We start from the raw sequence: 22,074 nt of genomic DNA on the forward strand, positions 1-22,074 counted from the left end.
TTAAAATTATCGTCCGATAATTTTAATATCGTCTTAAACCGTTATGGAACACAATACAATAGAGATTCTAACGATTTATCGTTATAAATCGTTAGAATCGTGAGCCGGCACACTAAAACCCCCTAAAACCCACCCCGACCCTTTAAATTAAATCCCCCACCCTCCCGAACCCCCCCCCAAATGACTTAAATAACCTGCGGGTCCAGTGGCGGTCCGGAACGGCAGCGGTCCGGAACGGGCTCCTGCTACTGAATCTTGTTGTCTTCAGCCGGCGCCATTTTCCAAAATGGCGCCGAAAAATGGCGGCGGCCATAGACGAACACGATTGGACGGCAGGAGGTCCTTCCGGACCCCCGCTGGACTTTTGGAAAGTCTTGTGGGGGTCAGGAGGCCCCCCCCAAGCTGGCCAAAAGTTCCTGGAGGTCCAGCGGGGGTCAGGGAGCGATTTCCCGCCGCGAATCGTTTTCGTACGGAAAATGGCGCCGGCAGGAGATCGACTGCAGGAGGTCGTTCAGTGAGGCGCCGGAACCCTCGCTGAACGACCTCCTGCAGTCGATCTCCTGCCGGCGCCATTTTCCGTACGAAAACGATTCGCGGCGGGAAATCGCTCCCTGACCCCCGCTGGACCTCCAGGAACTTTTGGCCAGCTTGGGGGGGGCCTCCTGACCCCCACAAGACTTGCCAAAAGTCCAGCGGGGGTCCGGAAGGACCTCCTGCCGTCCAATCGTGTTCGTCTATGGCCGCCGCCATTTTTTGGCGCCATTTTGGAAAATGGCGCCGGCCGAAGACAACAAGATTCAGTAGCAGGAGCCCGTTCCGGACCGCTGCCGTTCCGGACCGCCACTGGACCCGCAGGTTATTTAAGTCATTTGGAGGGTGGGGGATTTAATTTAAAGGGTCGGGGGTGGGTTTTTAGGGGGTTTTAATGTGCCGGTTTTGCGATTTTACGTTTTTTCGATTTTTCACGATTTTTCACGATATTTTACCCCCCCAAACGGCAACAATACGATTCCCTCCCCCTCCCAGCCGAAATCGATCGTTAAGACGATCGAGGACACGATTCACATCTCTAGTCATTAGTGTCTGAACCTAGAATCACCTTTCCTCTTTCTCCATGTACAGGTTGTGTTTTTGGGGGGGTAGAGGGAGGGCAAGTAATTGTATTTTTGACCTGGCAGTTTCTCTTGCACATTTGGGCTTCCGGATCAATCGCAACCAGTCTCTATTGGGGATAATGATGCCTTAAGCCTTCATTTGCAACTAGCCAGGATATTATAACTTTCTTTACTCCAGCCATTATAGTGATGATCCTTAACCTGGACCTACAAAGCATGAATCCCTTCAGAACCCAGTATGCATGCACCCTCATTTCAACCAGTAGGTGTTGCCATTAGGCAAGGTTTGGGATTCCCTCTCTCCTACCCAGGGGGCTCTGTATGCTATCTCTGAAGCATCCCCCACTCTGGCTGATCCGAGGAACAAAAGACAGGCCCAAGAATCAAATGCAAGTGTCTTGCACAGTAGTGCTGATGTTGAATCACTGGCCCCCCACCCCCCATGCATATGTTGATAATCAGCTGTCCTTTAGAAATTTAGGCTATTGCATGAATGTATAATACATGAATGTATAATACATTCATACAATGTATAATAATACATTATAAATGTTAGCGGTCAACATGAGTCTGATATTGTGGTCCAGGTCTAGGTATCAAATATTCAATCATGGCTGGCCTGCACCAGGAAAATGACCCTCTCTCATTCTTTTCACTTTGTGCTTCCCTGTCATCCTTCTCTTCACTCACCCCACCTTGTCACCCTTTTCGTTTTCTTTTTCACCTCCATGCCTGTGCCGCACTTGCTTATCCTACTGCCCTTCCCTCCCTCCCCACACTCCCCCAATCCAACCTTAGAAAGCAACCACAGATTTGATGACACATTTCATGCATCAGACAGGGCCGTCTTAACCGTTACACAAACAACTTCTGGAAGATGTCAAAGAGCAGATGCAGTCACAGCAGAACAAGAGCGCTGCTTTGGTACGGCAAATTTGCTACATAGGTTCTGAGTATCTTTTTTTTTTTTTTTGCAGGATTTTGTGTTACTTCACAGGGACAGTAACTTTCAAATCGGCGCGCACGTGCACAATTATGCACATACGTCAGCCCGCGCCCAGGGACACAGCCATTTTAGAACATCCGCGCGCATGTTATAAAATAGCCTGGCCGCACGCACGTGTGTGCCAGATTTTAAGTGGGCACGTCCACGGGCGTGCAAATGCCACTTCTACCACATAAATCGGGGGATTTTAAAAGGAGCGCATGCCGACGCTATTCCCAGTTTTACCAGTTCACCCAGTTAAGAGATAGGCCCTCCAGACCCCCTAGCTTAATAGCCTTCACTCCCTGTAGTTAGCCCTGGTCCTTTAAAACCCTGCAGATCTGCCTATTTTTCTTTTTCAATTTACATAGCAGAAGTAAAGTTACATGGCAGGGGGTCTTGGTGCGTTAAGTCTTTACGCGCACATCTCAGGTTCATGCCCCGAAACGCCGGTGCCCTGCCCAGACCACACTCATACCCCACCCCTTTTTGAAAACGTTCGTTATGCGCGCGCTCCGAGAGATACACATGTATCTCAGTGGCTTTTAAATCCGCTCGGCACACGCGAGCCCAACATATTCGCGCATCCCCTAATTAATGCGCGCGTCGGGCTTTTAAAATTCACCTTAAAGGGAGCATGTGTCACTGTTATTAAGATGACACAAGAATTTGACATTGTTTTTTTGTATGGTGAGTAATAAGGGGAAACATCCTAGTTCAGCCCAGCCAGCTATTTCCGAGATTAGCTGTAGCCAATGTGGTATGGATTTCTTTTAATTTATAATTGTATGTATTTCTTGATTTTATATGCATTCTTATCCCAAAAATCATGGATGATACATGCATCAGATACTGTGGCATGATTTCTGACATATATTTATATTGAACCCAGTATTCAAATGCTATTTAGCTGGCTGGTAGGACTTATCCAACTACGTTCAGCAGTCACTCCTTTGCCGGATATGTGACTTATCCAGCTAACTCAAGGGCAGGGAATGGGCAGATCTGGGCAGTGTTACTTATCCTGCTAACTTAGCTGGGTAAGTGCCGATATTCAGACTTAACCAGTTAAGTTAACCAGATAAATCATATCTGACATAGAGCAGGTTTGTCTTAGCCGGAGGTAACTTATCCAGCTAAATAGTGACATATATATGGGGATATTCAGCAGCATAACCATGTTGCTGATTATCCTGTGTAAATTAACTGGATAGGTTTTATCCAATTAACTTACTTAGCCTTTTTCTTTTCAATATTGACCTTCTAATATGTATATACATATATATATATATATGAAACAAAGTTTTATATTTAAAAGTCTAATTTCCAGGATCATGCAGGAAGGGAGGCAATATGGTGATTATGACAGTCAACTTTAATTATCAAAATTTCAGGGGGTGCCCAGGGTTCTGAAAGTTAATTGAAGGGGGCTTGAAGATTATAAGAACATAAGAAATTGCTATACTGGGTCAGACCAAAGGGTCATCAAGCCCAGCATCCTGTTTCCAACAGTGGTCAGTCTAGGCTACAAGTACCTGGCAAGTACCCAAACACTAAGTAGATCCCATGCTATTGATACTAGTAATAGCAGTGGCTATTCCCTAAGTCAACTTAATTAATAGCAGTTAATGGACTTCTCCTCCAAGAACTTATCCAAACCTTTTTTAAACCCAACTACACTAACTGATTAAACCACATCCTCTGGCAACAAATTCCAGAGCTTTATTGTGCATTGAGTGAAAAAGAATTTTCTCCGATTAGTCTTAAATGTGCTACTTGCTAACTTCATGGAATGCCCCCTAGTCCTTCTATTATCTGAAAGTGTAAATAACTGATTCACATCTACTCGTTCAATACTTCTCAATGATCTTAAAGAGCTCTATCATATTCCCCCTCAACCGTCTCTTCTCCAAGCTGAACAGCGCTATCCTCTTCAGCCTTTCCTCACAGGGGAGCTGTTCCATCCCCTTTATCTTCTTCTCTGTACCTTCTCCATCACAACTATATCTTTTTTGAGATGCGGCGACCAGAATTGTACACAGAATTGAAGGTGTGGTCTCACCATGGAGCGATATAGAGGCATTATGACATTTTCCGTTTTATTAACCGTTCCCTTCCTAATAATTCCTAACATTCTGTTTGCTTTTTTGTCTGCTGCAATACACTAAGCCGATGATTTTAAAGTATTATCCACTATGACGACTGCAGGAGGTCGTTCAGCGAGGGTTCCGGCGCCTCGCTGAACGACCTTCTGCAGTCGATCTCCTGCCGGCGCCATTTTCCGTACGAAAACGATTCGCGGCGGGAAATCGCTCCCTGACCCCCGCTGGACCTCCAGGAACTTTTGGCCAGCTTGGGGGGGGCCTCCTGACCCCCACAAGACTTGCCAAAAGTCCAGCGGGGGTCCGGAAGGACCTCCTGCCGTCCAATCGTGTTCGTCTATGGCCGCCGCCATTTTTCGGCGCCATTTTGGAAAATGGCGCCGGCTGAAGACAACAAGATTCAGTAGCAGGAGCCCGTTCCGGACCGCTGCCGTTCCGGACCGCCGCTGGACCCGCAGGTTATTTAAGTCATTTGGGGGGGGGTTCGGGAGGGTGGGGGATTTAATTTAAAGGGTCGGGGGTGGGTTTTAGGGGGTTTTAGTGTGCCGGCTCACGATTCTAACGATTTATAACGATAAATCGTTAGAATCTCTATTGTATTGTGTTCCATAACGGTTTAAGACGATATTAAAATTATCGGACGATAATTTTAATCGTCCTAAAACGATTCACATCCCTAGAAAATTGACCATTTAACCCTACTCTCTATTTCCTGTCTTTTAACCAGTTTGTAATCCACGAAAGGACATCGCATCCTATCCCATGACTTTTTAGTTTTCTTAGAAGCCTCTCATGAGGGACTTTGTCAAACGCCTTCTGAAAATCCAAATACACTACATCTACCGGTTCACCTTTATCCACATGTTTATTAACCCCTTCAAAAAAATGAAGCAGACTTCCCTTGGGTAAATCCATGTTGACTGTGTTCCATTAAACCATGTCTTTCTATATGCTCTATGATTTTGATCTTGAGAATAGTTTCCACTATTTTTCCCGGCACAAGTCAGGCTCACTGGTCTATAGTTACCCGGATCACCCTTGGAGCCTTTTTTAAATATTGGGGTTACATTGGCAACCCTCCAGTCTTCAGGTACAATGGATGATTTTAATGATAGGTTACAAATTTTAACTAATAGATCAGAAATTTCATTTTTTAGTTCCTTCAGTACCCTAGGATGCATACCATCCGGTCCAGGTGATTTGCTACTCTTTAGTTTGTCAATCTGGCCTACTACATCTTCCAGGTTCACAGTGATTTCGTTCAGTTCGTTTGACTCATCATCCCTAAAAACCATCTCCGGAACTGGTATCTCCCCAACATCCTCATTAGTAAATACGTAAGCAAAGAATTCATTTAGTCTTTCTGCAATGGCTTATCTTCCCTAAGAGCCCCTTTAACCCCTCTGTCATCTAATGGTCCAACCGACTCCCTCACAGGTTTCTTGCTTCAGATATATTTTAAAAAGCTTTTATTATAAGTTTTTGCCTCCATGGCCAACTTCATTTCAAATTCTCTCTTCGCCTGTCTTATCAATGTTTTACACTTAACTTGACAATGCTTATATTTTATCCTTTTTTCTTCAGATGGATCCTTCTTCCAATTTTTGAAGAATTTCTTTTGGCTAAAATAGCCTCTTTCACCTCACCTTTTTAACCAAGACGGTAATCGTTTTGCCTTCCTTCCACCTTTCTTAATGTGTGGAATACATATGGACTGCGCCTCTATGATTGTATTTTGAAAACAATGTCCATGCCTGTTGAACACTTTTAACCTTTGCAGCTGCACCTTTCAGTTTTTTTCTATTTTCCTCTTTTTATCAGAGTTTCCCTTTTGAAAGTTTAGTGTTAGAGCTGCAGATTTACTTATTGTCCCCCTTCCAGCTATTAGTTTAAATTTGATCATGTTATGATCACTGTTGCCAAGTGGCCCCACCACCGTTACCTCTCTCACCAAATCCTGCGTTCCACTAAGAATTAAATTTAAAATAGCTCTCTCTCTTGTTGGTTTCTGAACCAATTGCTCCATGAAGCAGTCATTTATTACAAGTACAGAACAACAAGACAATAAAGTACAGATATAAAACGTACAACTCCTAATGATTATTACAAAATAGTACAGTGTCTATCTAAAAAATGGACTATTGTGATGCTATGTAGATATACCAATGTATATCTACATAGCATCAAACGCTAAATAAATAAATAAAATATATGTTACAATGTCTGCGGGTCATTCGGAATGCTGCAGCAAGGTCAATGACAGGCACTAGACTAACTGAACATAGCCTATGACTCCAGCCCTATTGCACTACATTGGTTGCCTATAAGATGGAGAATACAATTTAAAAGTGTTGCAATGTTCCATCATGCTTAACAGAAGATACTCCAATGTGAATGAGCTCAAATTGAAAATTATACAAACGGAGTCAGAATTTAAGATCTGCTAGTCAGAATTTATTGCAAGTACCAATGGCACATAAAGTTCACTTGATAGCTGGTTTACAACGGTGGAATAATTTACCAGCAGAGGTTAGCAAAATCCAATGTTACATGACTTTTAGAAAACAGGTTAAAGCCTTTTATTTTACACAAGCTTTTAATTTAGGGCCTCGTTTTCTAAAGTATCGCAGGCCTGCGATATTTTAGGGAATGAGGGGCAGGGGGCCAAAACGGGGGGTGGGCCTGCGCTAGCCGGCAGCGATTGCACCATCGTGGTGCGATCACTGCTGGTTTTGCACCCAATAGCGCCACCATAGAAGGTGTAGCTATTGGGCGCGAACTCGGACACGAAAAGGGCCTTACCTTTTCGTTGTCCGCGGCGTCTTCGCGGAGTCAGCCCCGGTGACACCCCGACTCCTCCTCTTCCGGGGCCAACTCCACCCCCATTTTGGTATTGCACGCGATAAGGGACTTTTCATGTGCAAAACATCCCTTATCACGTGCGATCCGGATGGAAAATGAGGCCCTTAGTGTCATAATTTTATAACCTTCTGTTATTTTTTTACATCAAAGTAGTTTGCTGATTTTATTCAGTTTGTCTATATTTATTTAATGTGTCTTATGTATGGATGAGATATTCTTTTTTTTTCTCTTGATTATATTTGATTTAATTCTACTTATTTTTTACTAACTTGTTTATATTTAAATTTTCTCTGGAATTTTATGTTTTTAGTACTGAGAACTATGCTGAGAACTATGGACCGAGAGGGATACAAAAGTTGAAAATAAATAAATAAATGTGCAGACAAAAAATGAAATGGAAATCACAAGAAGCCAGACTCCTTTATGTAACGCAACAATGAAAAAACAGAAACATTATATTCTTCATAAAACATTAAGCAATAAAATCAAGAAATATAAAATATCAGTCATAATAGTAAAACAATGCTAGCAAAAAGATGAATATTTCAAAACACTTAGGGCCGGATTTTAATAGCTGTGCCCGATTTTATAACATGAGTGTGCAGCCACTGGCATGTTATAAAATCCAGGGTCGGCGTACACAAGGGGTTGCACACTAGTGCACGCCGAGCCCTAGGGGAACCCCGATGGATTTCCCTGTTCCCTCAGAGGCCACTCCGAAATCGGAGCGGCCTCGGAGAGAACTTTCCTTCGGACCCCCGCACCTTCTCCTCACCCTATCTAACCCTCTCCCCAGCCCTACCTAAATCCCCCCCCCCTTTATTTTATAAGTTGTGCCTGCCTCCGGGCAGGCATAGGTTGCGCGCGCCGGCCGACAGCCAGCCCGCAATCCTGGGCACAGTGGCAAATGGTCGCTGTGTCTGGAGGCTCCGTCCCCGCCCATGCCCCGCCCATGCCCCACCCCTTTTCGAGCCCTGAGACATACGCGCATCCTGGGGCTTTACTCGCGCCGCCAGGCCTTTTTAAAATAGGCCTGGCGCGCGTAGGCTTTGAAAATCTGCCCCTTAATGAATATAACATCCAGTAATTAAAAACTCATAACATGTTTTAAATTTCCCATACACCAATATATATTTCAAAATAGTGGACACATTCACCACCACTCAATAATTAAAACTAATAAGGATTTTAAAAAATCCTCCACTTTCCATACTTGGGAACTTTTGATTTCCAGTCATTCTAAGATTAATATGGACGTGGAGGATGAGGGGCACACAAACTTTCTCGTCTCTCTCAAACATGCTCTCTTACACACATGCGCACACACACACACACATGCTTCCCCTCTCACACATACACTCATGCTGCCTTCCTCTCTCTTAAACATGCTCTCTTACAGACTCACACTCACACACACGCTCCCTCTCTCTCTCTCCTACTCAGTGGGGACTCTTTCTCTGTAGTCTTTGACCAAGCAGTTGGTTGGCTCAGCCAGTGGTCCCACAGTAATTCCTTTCTTTTTTTCTGTAGTCTTCAGTGGTGCTGGGTCTCACTCTCTCTCTTCATCTTTCATTGGCACTGGGCCTCTCCCTCTCTCAGCAGTCTTCAGTTGAAGGCAGCCCTGTGATGTGCCAGTGGGCTGGGCTCAGTCAGCAGTCCTAGGCTGATCTTTTCCAATTTTCTGCAGCCTTCAGCTGGGCCCAGGAGACCCTTTCCTTCTCTCTGCAGTCTTCGATAGTGCCAGGCTCCTCCCTTGTTCTGCAGTGTTCAGCGGCCCCAGGCCTCTCCTATTCTTTGCAGTCTTCAGCCATTCTGGGCTTTTTCCTCTCTGTATCATCTTCAGCTGTGTCGGCCTGGGCCTCTCCTCTCTACAATCTTCCCCTGAGCCAGGCCTCTCTTATTTGCAGTTTGCAGTTACAGGCAGAACTGCAATAGGCCTTCTCATTTGGTAATCTTAGGCAGCCAGTGGATTGGATCCTCCAGCAATCTCACGCTGGTTCTCTCCCTCTCTTCTGTGCCATCGTCACCCATACTCCTGGAGTTCTTTCCTGAACAGGGGGAAAGAGTTAATCTTTCATGGCTCTGAACAGGAGCTCCCAAACTTGGTCCTTGAAACTGCAACTCAGTCAGGTTTTCAGGATTTCCACATGAGTATGCATGAGATCTCTTTGCATGCACTGCCTCCACTGAGTACTCCATGCTGTATTATATGATCATCTCTTTCAGTATTTTATGACTGCTGATAAGTTTTGAAGATACATGCCCACACGCATTTTCAAAGGGCCCGGCCACGCACGTAAGTGGCAATACATGCAACTAGTGCCAGGCCCTGAGAAAGGGGCAGGCCAGGGGGTGGGGAGGGGTGGGTCGGAGGCAGGCCAGAGCCATTGTCCCAGGGAAGCGCTCGCCGGCAGCCGGCTGGCGCGTGTAAATGACTTCTGCTCCCGAGGAACAAGAAGTAATAAAATAAAAAAATTCATGCAAGGTAGGTTAGCCCTAGAGGGTGGGGAGGAGAGGGGAAGGGGAAGGAAGGTTAGGCAGAGGGTTAGGGAACTGGGGAAGGCCCGATTGCGTCGCCGCATGGAAATTGCAAAAATTCACCCCCCATTGCGCCCACCGCCCGCACATGCACGTGCGACCAATGGATTTTATAACATGCGCGCGCATGTTATAAAATCGGTCCATCCGTGTGCATGCTCCGGGAACTGCGCGCACATGGACGCGCGCGCGTATGTTTGAAAATATACCCCATGGTACTTGTTGTATGTATAGCCACCATAGCCACTTGTGTGACATTTCTAGTTAAATGTTGCCTCTTAGAGAAACTATTTAACCAAATTTCAGAAACATTTTTATGACACCCCCCCCCCAAAAAAAAAGCCAACAGGATTCAGAGAAGCACTTATACGATGTTGATAAATAGTGCAACCAAGATATCTGTAGTGCAATACCGACTTTAGATATTTTCAAAAAGCAACACTAAAACTGAGCCCTCTGTTCAGTCTGTTTCACAGGAAAAAGGGCCCACACAGCCCATGTCACAATAAAACAATTTTGATTAGCATTGAGAATGCTGCCGAAATTGGCTTTGACTGCGGGATAGTTGCATTACATAAATTAACTTAGTTTTTTAAAATTTTCATGAATATCCTGATATTGACACTTTACTTACACCTACGTATACAATATTACTGTACTCTGGTTCACTCTTCTCACTGTAGGTATGTGCACACCACATCTTCATAGTCAATGGCCACATTGGGGATCAAAGCTGTTGCTTACACTTTTGCTTGCCTCTGCTGTCTCTTCATTTTGAAGAAAATGCAGTAGATCTTTGGAAAATGCTGGCACTTCAGCTCCACCTTACATCTTCATTTCCTTTCTGCTGAGCTACTTAAACAATATTTTTACATCCTCAAAAAATAGCAACCCCAGCTGAAGACAGATATTTCAGTCCTCTCATGGAATCTACATATTACAAGCTGTAGTGAAAATGTACAAGTTTATGAAAAAATATGCATATACATAATGCATAAACTACTATAATTTTCTAGAACCCAACATTTATAATTACATCAAAGGAAAGTGAAAAGCAGCAAAGCTAGATTTAAACTATCAGTTCCCGTAGGAAGGACCAGAGAAAAGGGTGGCTGGGCGATATCTCCCCCCAGCCTCGGCGAGCAGAGATTACATGGGGCGGCTACAGTTCTGTTTTAATTCTTTTTTCATAACGGAGATATGGAACAGAGAGTGTCATAATTGCACATTTATATTCATTTTAGATCTTTTTTTGTCTTATATTGGTGCTGCAGTAGTCTGAGTATGCCTAATACTCTCCTTCTGGGTTGATTTGTAATCTCTAGAGAAGGTGTACTGCCAAGCATTAGCTTGGCAGTACACCTAATGCTGAATTCTTTCAACAGGGGGAATACTGGTAGCTATCATGGTGCTTGGAGGGAGACCAGATCAGTATAAGCTTTGCTCAGTTGCTTAGTGGGAGTAGCTGTAGAAGGTGCAATGTCTTGGCCATTATCCAGATAAATTGTATCTGGCTAAGTCATTAACCGGATACATTTTATTTATATATAGTAGAGGCATTCCAGGACTTGTTCACTTAACCAAATAACGTATCTGGCCAGCTCTGATATTCAGAGTTAGCTGAATATGATGTTTGGTTAAATCTGGATGTTATTAAGAGCAGGGTCAAAGTTATCTAGAAACGTCTCCCAAGATAACTTTACCTTAATCAGCTGTATTCAAATATAGCTGGTTAAAAGGCAACACAAAATGTAAAAGAAATGTAACCTAGCAGGCCTATTGGCCCAATCCTCCACCCCTTCACCCCAGTGAAACAAATGTTGGGTACTGCATGCCAGCCCTCTTACCCTCAAATTTTTCCCAAAATATAAAAAATATTGCAGGCCTATAGGCCCAAAAGGCCTCCCCTCCAAATTTGCAAAATAAAATTTGAATGCAGACCCCCCCTCCTGAAGCTCACTTCCCCCCCCCCCAAAGTCCCCCCCCCCCCCCCCCCATATCCCTTACCACTGCTAGGAGCTCAGTATAAGCTCCAGCATGTCCAGCTGAAGCTGCGGAGACTCGGCAGCATGAGATGAGATGTATCAGGTAAATGGGGCTGAGGGAAAACAAATTCCCTAGCCCTACAGATTCATACTCCTTCTTTGGTCTGTTTGGTCTTCAGGATAACTCTTCGTTCTTCCAGCCATGTGGACTGATGCTACTCCTGCTCCTTCCACGGTGATTGTGCCTCCTTCCTGCCCATGCGGCACAACTTCCTCTTCTGGGCACCCGCTGGCAGGAAGAACAAGGGGAAGCAATCATAGTGGTCCTGCCATGCCACCGTCCCTGAGTTTCTAATCTTCACCACCCAATCAAAAATGGTAGCTGAAAGCTCAGGTCTGAAGGAAAGTAAACCCACTGAACAATAAGGAAAGCTTTAAGCTAATTAACTTTCAATTGTACCAAAAAATCTATCGCTTTGCCCCCTTTATAATAGTTTATAGGCTTATATACAAAATGTAGAAATATTCTTGATCACACATAAATATAACCCCTTTCCAACAACTCAACTGGATGAGGGACACATTTGAGGAGCTGCTGAGCTATCATACAACCCATGGGGCTCCTCTGGCGTGGTGGGGCGGGGAGGAACTTTGCTTCAGAGATCTTAGGGCTATAGACACACTCCTGAGGTCTGGAAATAAAGACAACTCCATAACAGGCTGTATTGTTTCCAAAATGAATAAAACATACTGAAATTTAGCTGAATAATGATAAGCTGACAGAAAACACATTTTCTTCTAGTGATATTCATAAAATAATTTTAAATAGTCACTTTACCAGTTCAAAGACTTGCAAGGACTTTCCTTCAGACTACTCCAAGGATCTATACTTGACTCCTTTGGACTCCCCTTGACTCATTCTTGCTTGAAATGCCGTGCAGCATTTCTGGCTCCTTTCTTTTCTCCTCTTTGATTCATACACTAAACTGGAGAAAGTTCTGTCCTGCTGCACACTTTCTCTTAGCTGCAGATCTTCCACAGATTCTCCAAGCATACTGCTCCCCCCCCCCCCCCCCCGATCCCTTGTGGCTCTTTCACTTGCACAAAAATCTGGAAAGATGAATCCCAGCAGAGCAAGGAATCTCCTATACTCGGTTTTTCCAGCAATCCTCTCCAGATTTCTCCTGGAATCACCTCACAAGAACTCCCAGGACTTACTCCTTGTCACAGCCCAGAGGCTTCTCCTGGAACTGTGGATCCAGAGCCAAGAGCCCTAGAACATTATGATATTCTGTTTTTATTATTTCTCTAACAGTTAAAGCATTCTCCAGTGGGGTGTGCCTTTAATACTTACTCCTCCTATTCTTTCACTGGTTATATGTACTTCTCTGGTGGAGACATATAGAGGTCCATATTCAGAAGCATTTAGCTGGATAACTCAGAAGTTATCCGGCTAAATGAATATTTAGGAACTTATGTGACTAAATTTATATGACCAACATTTCACCAGATAAGTCAGGGGCATTCTGGAGGCAATCCTTTCCTCTGCCTGATTTTTTGCTTTCTTGATTACTTTTTTCATCTCCCTCAGTTTCGCCAGATAATCCTCCCTGTGTTCCACTTTTTGGGATTCTTTATATTTCTTAAAAGCTGCTTTTTTTGCTTTTATTACATCAGCCACCTCCTTTGTGAACCAGATTGGATTCTTATTTCTCTTACTTTAGTTTACTTTTCTAACATACAGGCCGATTCAGTAAAGTCCGCGGGAGAGCGGACGACTGCCCACTCTCCCAGCGCGTGCACCGGCCCCTCGCCGGTGCACGCGATTCAGTATTCAAATGAGGTGGTGCGGTAGAAACGGGGAAAAGGAGGCGCTAGGGACACTAGCGCGTCCCTAGCGCCTCCTTTTTGACAGGAGCGGCGGCTGTCAGCGGGTTTGACAGCCGACGCTCAATTTTGCCGGCATCGGTTCTCGAGCCTGCTGACAGCCACGGGTTCGGAAACTGGATGCCGGCAAAACTGAGCATCCAGTTTTCGGCCCGACAGCCGTGGGCCGAATTCAAATTTATTTATTTATTTATTTTAACTTTTTTTACTCTTCGGGACCTCCGACTTAATATCGCCATGATATTAAGTTGGAGGGTGCACAGAAAATCAGTTTTTACTGCTTTTCTGTGCACTTTCCCAGTGGCTGCACATTTTGCTTTCTGTATCCCGCGCGCATACCTAATAGGGCCCTCAACATGCATTTGCATGTTGAGGGCGCTATTAGGTGCCGCGGGTTGGACGCGTGTTTTCCTCCCCTTACTGAATAAGGGGTAAGGGAAAATGCGCGTCCGTTGGAGCGCACTGTGCTGTATCAGCCTGATACAAATTTGTTGCTTTTGTAATTGCTCCTTTTAGTTTGGCCCACTGTTGTTTGACCTCTCCCATTTTCTCCCAGTCTTCAAGTTCTGCCTCCAGATATTTCCTCATTTCGACAAAGTCTGTTTTTTTGAAGTTCAAAACTCGGGTCTTTGTGACACTTCTCCAGATCCTATTTGCAATATCAAACCATACCGTTTGATGATCACTGCTGCTGAGGTGGGCATCCACCCGGACATTAGAGACATTATCCCCGTTTGTGAGCACTAGGTCAAGTAAAACTCCCTCCCTCGTGGGTTCCATTACCATTTGTTTGAACAGAGCCCCTTATAGAGCATCCACTATCTCTCTACTTCTGTTAGATTCTGCAGAAGGGATTCTCCAGTCCACGTCTGGCAGATTAAAGTCACCAACAATCAACACTTCCCCCTTCTTTCCCACCTTTATAATGTCTTTGATCAGATCTCTGTCTAGTTCTTCCGTCTGAGTCGGAGGCCTGAACACCACTCCAGTAAAAATGGATGCACCGTCATCTTTTTTTAGGACGGCCCATAATGCTTCTTCTCTACGCCACTTTCCTTGCAGTTCAGTTGCTTGGATATTATTTTTTACATAATGTGCTACTCCTCCCCCTTTTTTGTCCTTTCTGTCATTCCTTAACAAGTTATAGCCCGGTATGGCCGTATCCCAGTCACGAGAATCCATGAACTATGTCTCCGTGACAGCAACAACATCCGAGTCTGCCTCCACCATTAAGGCCTGCAGATCTGGGATTTTATTGACCAAACTGCGAGCATTTGTAGTCATAGCTTTCCTATTTTTATCCCTTGCTATGTTGCACTTCCTAGGAAACCTTTTCTGTTTTTTTAACTGATTGATCACGTTATTTTCACTTCTCATGACCATCACAGGTCTTATTCTGCCAGAACCTACTATTATCCAATTGATTCTGGGTTTTGAATCCTGGATGTCTGATAACTCTGTGGGAGTGGGGCTTGAGGTACAGGTTGCTGTAAACTTGGGGAGTGTGGGTGCCTGATTGTCACATCTCTAGTTCTACCTGAGCCCACTGTAAAATATGTTTTCCGGGGATTCCGTGGGAGATGGGTGACAGATGGATGTTTCAAGGAAGGGGAGGTTAATTGAATCCTGGCCAATTGCCCCCTTAGATGGATCAGCTCCATTTTAATTTTAGACAGCTGAAGCCAAAAGGGACAGCCCTTGGTTCTCCAGATGATAGGCCTTGGGACATAAGCACCACAATTGTTGCATTGAATTAAAGCCATTCTCTCTGATTAATTAAAATCCTAAAGATAAGGTAAGGTATGGTTAGTCCCTAGCAAAGATTTTTAATAGGTATTTGAACTAAAAGTATGTGTTATCCAGTAAAGATTAATAGGCAGAGTATGCAAACCAAATGAACAAGCAATATGACAGTAAAAGTTATATCTAGGCTGTAAGGAACTACTAAGTAATTGAGAATGAGGTAATTGAAGCTAATTATCTAGGAGACCAGGGAAGAGTATATACGGAAGTAAGCCAGAGGTGGGTGGGTAGAGGGGCAGGGAGGGAGGGAAATAAACACTGGCTAAGGAGATTGGCTGCTCTTTATTTTGATTCTTAGCCCTAGAAAGCAGACAAAATGGCTCTCTTTCAGGTTTCAATTTCAATTATGCCCCTTTCTAACAGACAAGGCACAATCCTTTGTAAATATAAAGCCCTATTACATTAACAAAATAGAATTGCACTTAGCTTAAGCAAGACTCTGGCTCATGAAGATCCCAGCTCCAATTTGTTTTCCCTAAGCCAAAATTTAATTGATGTCAAGCAGACAGACCAGGAATCTTCAATGGGTAAGAGGAATTGAATGTCATCGCATAGATCCAAAAGTGAAAACAAAAATCAGCTAAGTGATCACAAATTGGAGCAAGGTAAATGTTAAAGAGTAGGGCAGATAAGGCGGACCCTTAAGGAACCTCTGATTTCATGGCATACCAATCTGATCTTTTCTCGTTGCACCATAATTACTGTTTTCTGTTCTGGATGTAAGATTGGAACCATTTGATAACTGAGCCTGCAATCCCAATTTCTCTCAGTCGGGATAACAGAATCCGATGATCAACAGTGTCAAACACCTGTAATGTCCAACAATACTAAATTATAATTATGACCCTGGTCAAAACCACATCTGACGGTGTCTGCTAAACAAATGAGAGTAGCATCTCTGTATTAAATGCCTTTCTGAAACCATATTGAAAATGATGTAAAATGGTATTATCATCAACAAAAAAGTCCAACTGTTTTAAAACCACTGATTCTAAAATCTTTGATAGAAATAGTAAAGACGAAATGGGTCTGAAGTTCAACAAGTCAGTTCGATCAAGACCTGCTGTTTTTAGTAAAGGTTGCACAGCAGCTATTTTAAGTGGATCTGGCACTACACCTTCAAATAATGAAAGACTGACCAAAAGGCTGATAGAGGGGCAATCACTTCCCTAGCTATTTTTAAAACATTGACCTTACATATGTTTTGTTTTTGTTTTTATTTATTTACTCTTTATTAAATTATTAAATCAAACATTTACAAAGATTATTTGTTACAGAAACGTGTTGCATTAACTCAAGATTAGAAATTTGCAGCAAGTAAAACATTTTCAAATTAAACATCCTTGATTAATACATCCGTTAGACCACTATAGCGGGTGGGGGGTGGTGTACTGTATAAAGTAGGGAGATAGTAGGAAAACAAAATCTATCGAATGAAAATAACAGACTACTTCAGATATTTCTACTTGGACTATTTGAGTCACCACTCATCTGATGTTCCAGCTTCTTAGCATCAACAAAGGCCCTCAGCTGCTCTGATTGAAAAAAATATATAACTCTCTCTTCTATACTTAAGGACACATTTACATGGGAACCTAAGTATGAAGGAGGCCCCAAGATCTAAAACCTCCTGTCTTAAAGCTAGAAAACTTTTTCTTTTCTGTTGAGTCTCTTTTGTCAAATCTGGAAATATACGAAGACAGGATCCCATAAAAGGTACATTAATCTTTTTAAAATATGCCTTCGTGAGTACTCCCATATCATTTTCATTAAAAAATGAAATCAATAAGGTTGATTTTTCAGCGACTTCATAAGTGGATAATTCAAAAAACTCAGTCAGATTTTCTAACATATTCTGAGTTGGTGGTACATGCTGGTTTTTTCATATAGGGAGGAAGTAAACCTTCTCCAGGGGTGGAGTCTTATCCACGGGAATCTCCAAAATATCACGTATATACCGATTCACGGTTATCCTAGGCAATTCTCCTACAACCCTGGGAAAATTGATAATTCTCAAATTTAAATGTCTTAGTGTATTCTCAATTTTCTCCATTTTTCTTTTAATCATCCCACAATCCTGTATCAACACAGTCTGTACGTCTTTAACTTGTGTCAGTCCTGTCTCCAATTCAGTTATTTTTCCAGAAACTTCCCTTTTATAACCATCAAAGTTGTTATTTAAAGTCTCTAGCTGACTGGATACCGAATTGATTTTAAAAGAGCAGTCTGTTATGGCCTTTGCCATTGCTGATGACAAATTCCACAAGCAGTCTAAAGTGACTACTTGTGGCTTCTCCGCTATTACCTCTCTCTAGGTGTGGGGAAGGGTGTCCTGTCGCGAGGTCTCCCCTCCGGTAAACGGCTGTTCTTCTCTCCTTCCCGAAACACTCTCACCCAACGAGGTCTCTCCGTATTCCACGGAGGTCTGCACGAGCTCTTTCAACGGCACCGCCCTCTCAAGCTGCACACTGGGAGCTGACACTTCGGGGCTCTCTGGCAGCCGTGGCGTCGATGTCACTCGTGCCGCTGGTGGTGGTCGATCGTCTAACGGACTGAGGGAAACCTCCGAGGTCGAGTCATCAGCTCCCCTCTGGGGCTCGACAGCCGGAGCACTCAGCCCTGTTGCCCCAAAAGCAGCGACGCACTGCGCGATTGTTCTCTGTCCAGCTGGGATCGCCAAGGTAGACGGGTAAGCTCTGGGTCTCCCCTTACGTTTAGCAGGCATTTTTCTCTCTTCTGCCGCAAAATTGCGATGAAATACTTTCACAAAGGCAAAAAAGACGCTGGAACAGAAGCGCTATGCGTCCGCTGTGTCCGCCATCTTGACTCCATCCACTTGCACTGACCTTACATATGTTTTATTGGGCAAGTCGACGGATTCGTTGCTTCTATGATGTTTTGAATTGCAGGAATCTTCAATGGGTAAGAGGAATTTAATGTCATTGCATAGATCCAAAAGTCAACACAAAAATCAGCAAAGTGATCACAAATTGGAGCAAGGTAAATATTAAAGAGTAGGGCAGATAAGGCGGACCCTTAAGGAACCTCTGATTTCATGGCATACCAATCTGATTTTTTCTCGTTGCACCATAATTACTGTTTCTGTTCTGGATGTAAGATTGGAACCATTTGATAACTGAGCCTGCAATCCCAATTTCTCTCAGTCGGGATAACAGAATCCGATGATCAACAGTGTCAAACACCTGTAATGTCCAACAATACCAAGTTATAATTATGACCCTGGTCAAAACCACATCTGACGGTGTCTGCTAAACAAATGAGTAGCATCTTTCTGAAACCATATTGAAAATGATGTAAAATGGTATTATCATCAACAAAAAATTCCAACTGTTTTAAAACCACTGATTCTAAAATCGTTGATAGAAATAGTAAAGACGAAATGGGTCTGAAGTTCAACAAGTCAGTTCGATCAAGACCTGCTGTTTTTAGTAGAGATTGCACAGCAGCTATTTTAAGTGGATCTGGCACTACACCTTCAAATAATGAAAGACTGACCAAAAGGTTTATAGAGGGGCAATCACTTCCCTAGCTATTTTTAAAACATTGACCTTACATATGTTTAACGGGCAATTCGACAAATTAATTGCTTCTATGATGTTTTGAATTTCACTATCTGATGAAGGGTGAAAGAACTCCCATTTAGGTTCAATCTAATTATTGCTATCAAAGATTTTTGATGAGAGTCCATTAAATGTTGTTGAAACAGAAGTTAGCTGGAAAAGTTTATCTGGATAACTTGCCAAGTCACACAGCGGCTGAACATGGACCTCATGGTAACTTGGTAAGGGATCTGTGAGTACCCTTACATAAAGGCAGTGCAAATATCACCTCCACAAGTAAATATTTATATAATTGGAAAAGGAGAGGATCATGTTAGCCAGTTACAGGAGTAAAAATTGATATTGTTAATAATGTAATGTTTTACCCCTTCGAGCTCAATGTATCTCAACACAGTTCAAAGAAAAAAGTGACACGCTACAGCATTCAGAAAGCCTCCACAGTGTCTATGCACAGGCAACCTGCCTCCAAGCTCCAGAAGTGCCACCCTCGTGACATTTTTAAGTATTATTCTTGACTTTTGAATTATTTGTTCACTTTCTTTTCACAGTTTCCTTTTAGACGTTGGAGTTTGGAAATGGATTGAAACATTAGCATTTTTACCTAATAAAGCTTGATTTTTTTTTTTTGTAAAAGATGACATTATAGAAAGCATTGCTTTTTACTGCAGAGGCAGACTGAGTATGATCCTCCCACCCCCCTTTTTTCAAATATATATTCATGTGTGGTGATACTATTTGCATAAATACTTGTATGTGTTGTAGATGTCTATATTCCCCAGCCACACTATCCTGAACTCCTTAGATCTTGGATGCTAAGCACCTCAGGAATTGGCTAAGACCTGGATGGGAGACCAGCAAATAAAGACCAGGTGTTATAGGGCTACAGCAAGCAATGCCAACCACTGCAGGACCTTGCCTGGAATTTCACTGCCACTGTGCTGGGATACAATTATCTACATCTGTAATGAACAAGATACTTACTACCTCCTTGAGAATAATGTTCAAACTGCCCAAGAGGCTTGCAGGCCTATGGGTACATTGTACCTGCATGTCTGCAAGATCATTTTCAAAGGGAAATTCCACATGGAGCTTTCCTTTAAAAATTCAGGATCTCAGAGGGATGTGAGTACATTGTAGGTGCAAAGTACTCATGTGACTGAGGTGGGGGAAGCAATTTTTAAACTTGTTTTATATGCAAGCAAACATCTGTTTACCTGTGTAAAAGTTTGGAAAATGACCCTCACTGTGTGTGTATGAACCATTATGAAGGGTACAAAGACAGTTTTCTGGCACCATTGAATGCTAATTAGTTAATTTTTTTTTTTTTTTAAAGGAGAAAGGCATTGGAGACTGATGAGATATGAAACTGGATAGGCAAAATAAATTTATGTAGGGGGATCTAGGGTTGCATATGCTCACTCTGCAGCCTTCTTTCTCCAGCAGGGATCCTCATTCCTATCCACTTTGCAGTAACCAATTTAGTGGACAGAAGTCAGATGAATTCTAACAATCGGCTCTCATTCTTCACTATCACCTGAACCAGCCTGTCGAGAGGAGAGCCATGATGCGTTGCCAGAGTTTGGGTCTCGAGCTTTTCCTGGGCAGGCTGATAAAGCTAAAGTCTGCCTCCTAGTAGATATGTGGCAGAAGAGCAAGAAACGTGTGTACAATGTGCACTGCTTTGAGGCAGGCTCTAGTCTACCCCGTCCTGCCTGGTTAAATGGCAGACTTTACTGTGACTGGGAGAAAAAACAGAAGATGAAAATTAGTAAAAAAATAAAAGTAGTCACCCCACTGGATGCTCAACAAGTACAGCTATCTATGCATAAGACTTTTAAAAATCTGTAGCAAAATGTATTAGCTGAAGGAATAAATACAGCTTAAAAGGCAGGGGACCTGAGTAGTAGTGAGTGACAAACATGCTGCCAGCTGCTAATGGAGAAAGGCTGAAGGACTGGATGGAATAAGAGAAACTGAGGCAGGGTGAGGAGGGAAGGCAGAAAGGCTTAATGGAGAGAGAGAGAGAGAGAAAGAGAGAATCTTCAAAAGGATAGAGAGAGGCACTGAGGAAGGAAGGAAGAGAAAAACTGGAAAAAGAAGGAAAGAGAGGCTAAGAGCAGAAAGAAAGAAATGTCAGGGGGGGAAAAATAGACATTTTAGTTTACTGGAGAAAGCGAAAAAGATGGGAGAGCCATGTATAGACCGGGAGGAAACACACACATGCTATAGAGGAGCACACACCTATCATGAGGTGAGAGAGGGGGAGAGATAGGCCTCCAGGTTAAGGGGAAAGAACCTTTCGGACAAAAGGCTTTGAAAAGACGGAAGCAGACTGTAGGAAGAACAACAAGAAAGAGTTAATATGAGATGATCAGAGAGAAAAAAAATGAATATACAGTAAAATTCTCAAAGAGAAGAATAAAAATAGAAGCAGACAGAGAACATTAAGGACCAAATTCAAGGACTGGGACTTTTGCCCGAAAGTACTAAATAGTTCCATGGTGCTTTTTGCAGAACTTTTGGCTTGAATGAATTTTTTTTCTGTTAATTTTTTTTTCCTTTCCAGATGTTAAAGGAAACGAAATCCTTGGGCAAAGGATATGCAATTTCAAAACTGTACAAGAAAACTGGCTTGCAGCCTTCCTGCATATTTTGTATACTGCCTTTGTCTGAAATGTAAATCTGGCCCTTAGAAACTTAATTATATGCCCTTGGATTTATAACAGACTTATTGTTTTGTTTTGATATGATTTTCTGTATTCTGTTTGTTTTATTCCTTCTCAGACTAAAATGAAGTTCTGTTAGTATGTCTGAGTCATTACAGGTTATTTACATCTATGCTAGAATAACATTATAATCCAACCCCATAATGTTTACAGAGTGGAGAAAAACATTCATTATCTACCTCTCTGTGTGTATCACTCAGTTAACTGTATAACATCTGCAACATAATCAAGTCATGGTACCAGTGAATGTGGAGGCACAACAAGAAAACAAAAGCATTTATGTAAAAATCGTCCATACTACCCACCATCAATGGGGCAATTTCCAGAAGAAGAAACATAAATCCATAACTTTCTCCATAGATTTAACCATTAGAATGACTCATTTTCTGACTGAAATGCCCATAAGCTGAGCTGCAATGTTTATAAAATTCTCTAAATGTCATACTGTATGCTTGTGTCCCGGCTCTGAGCCATTCCTCTCACTGTTGCT

General features: G+C 42.9%; 1 protein-coding gene across 1 annotated transcript in view; it reads left to right on the top strand.

Annotated features, from left to right (window-relative positions):
• Positions 1-22,074, top strand: part of COLEC12 (collectin subfamily member 12) — a 351,931-nt gene that overhangs the window by 286,014 nt on the left and 43,843 nt on the right.

This window comes from Rhinatrema bivittatum, chromosome 2 (assembly GCF_901001135.1).
Source record: "Rhinatrema bivittatum chromosome 2, aRhiBiv1.1, whole genome shotgun sequence".
Taxonomy (NCBI): domain Eukaryota; kingdom Metazoa; phylum Chordata; class Amphibia; order Gymnophiona; family Rhinatrematidae; genus Rhinatrema; species Rhinatrema bivittatum.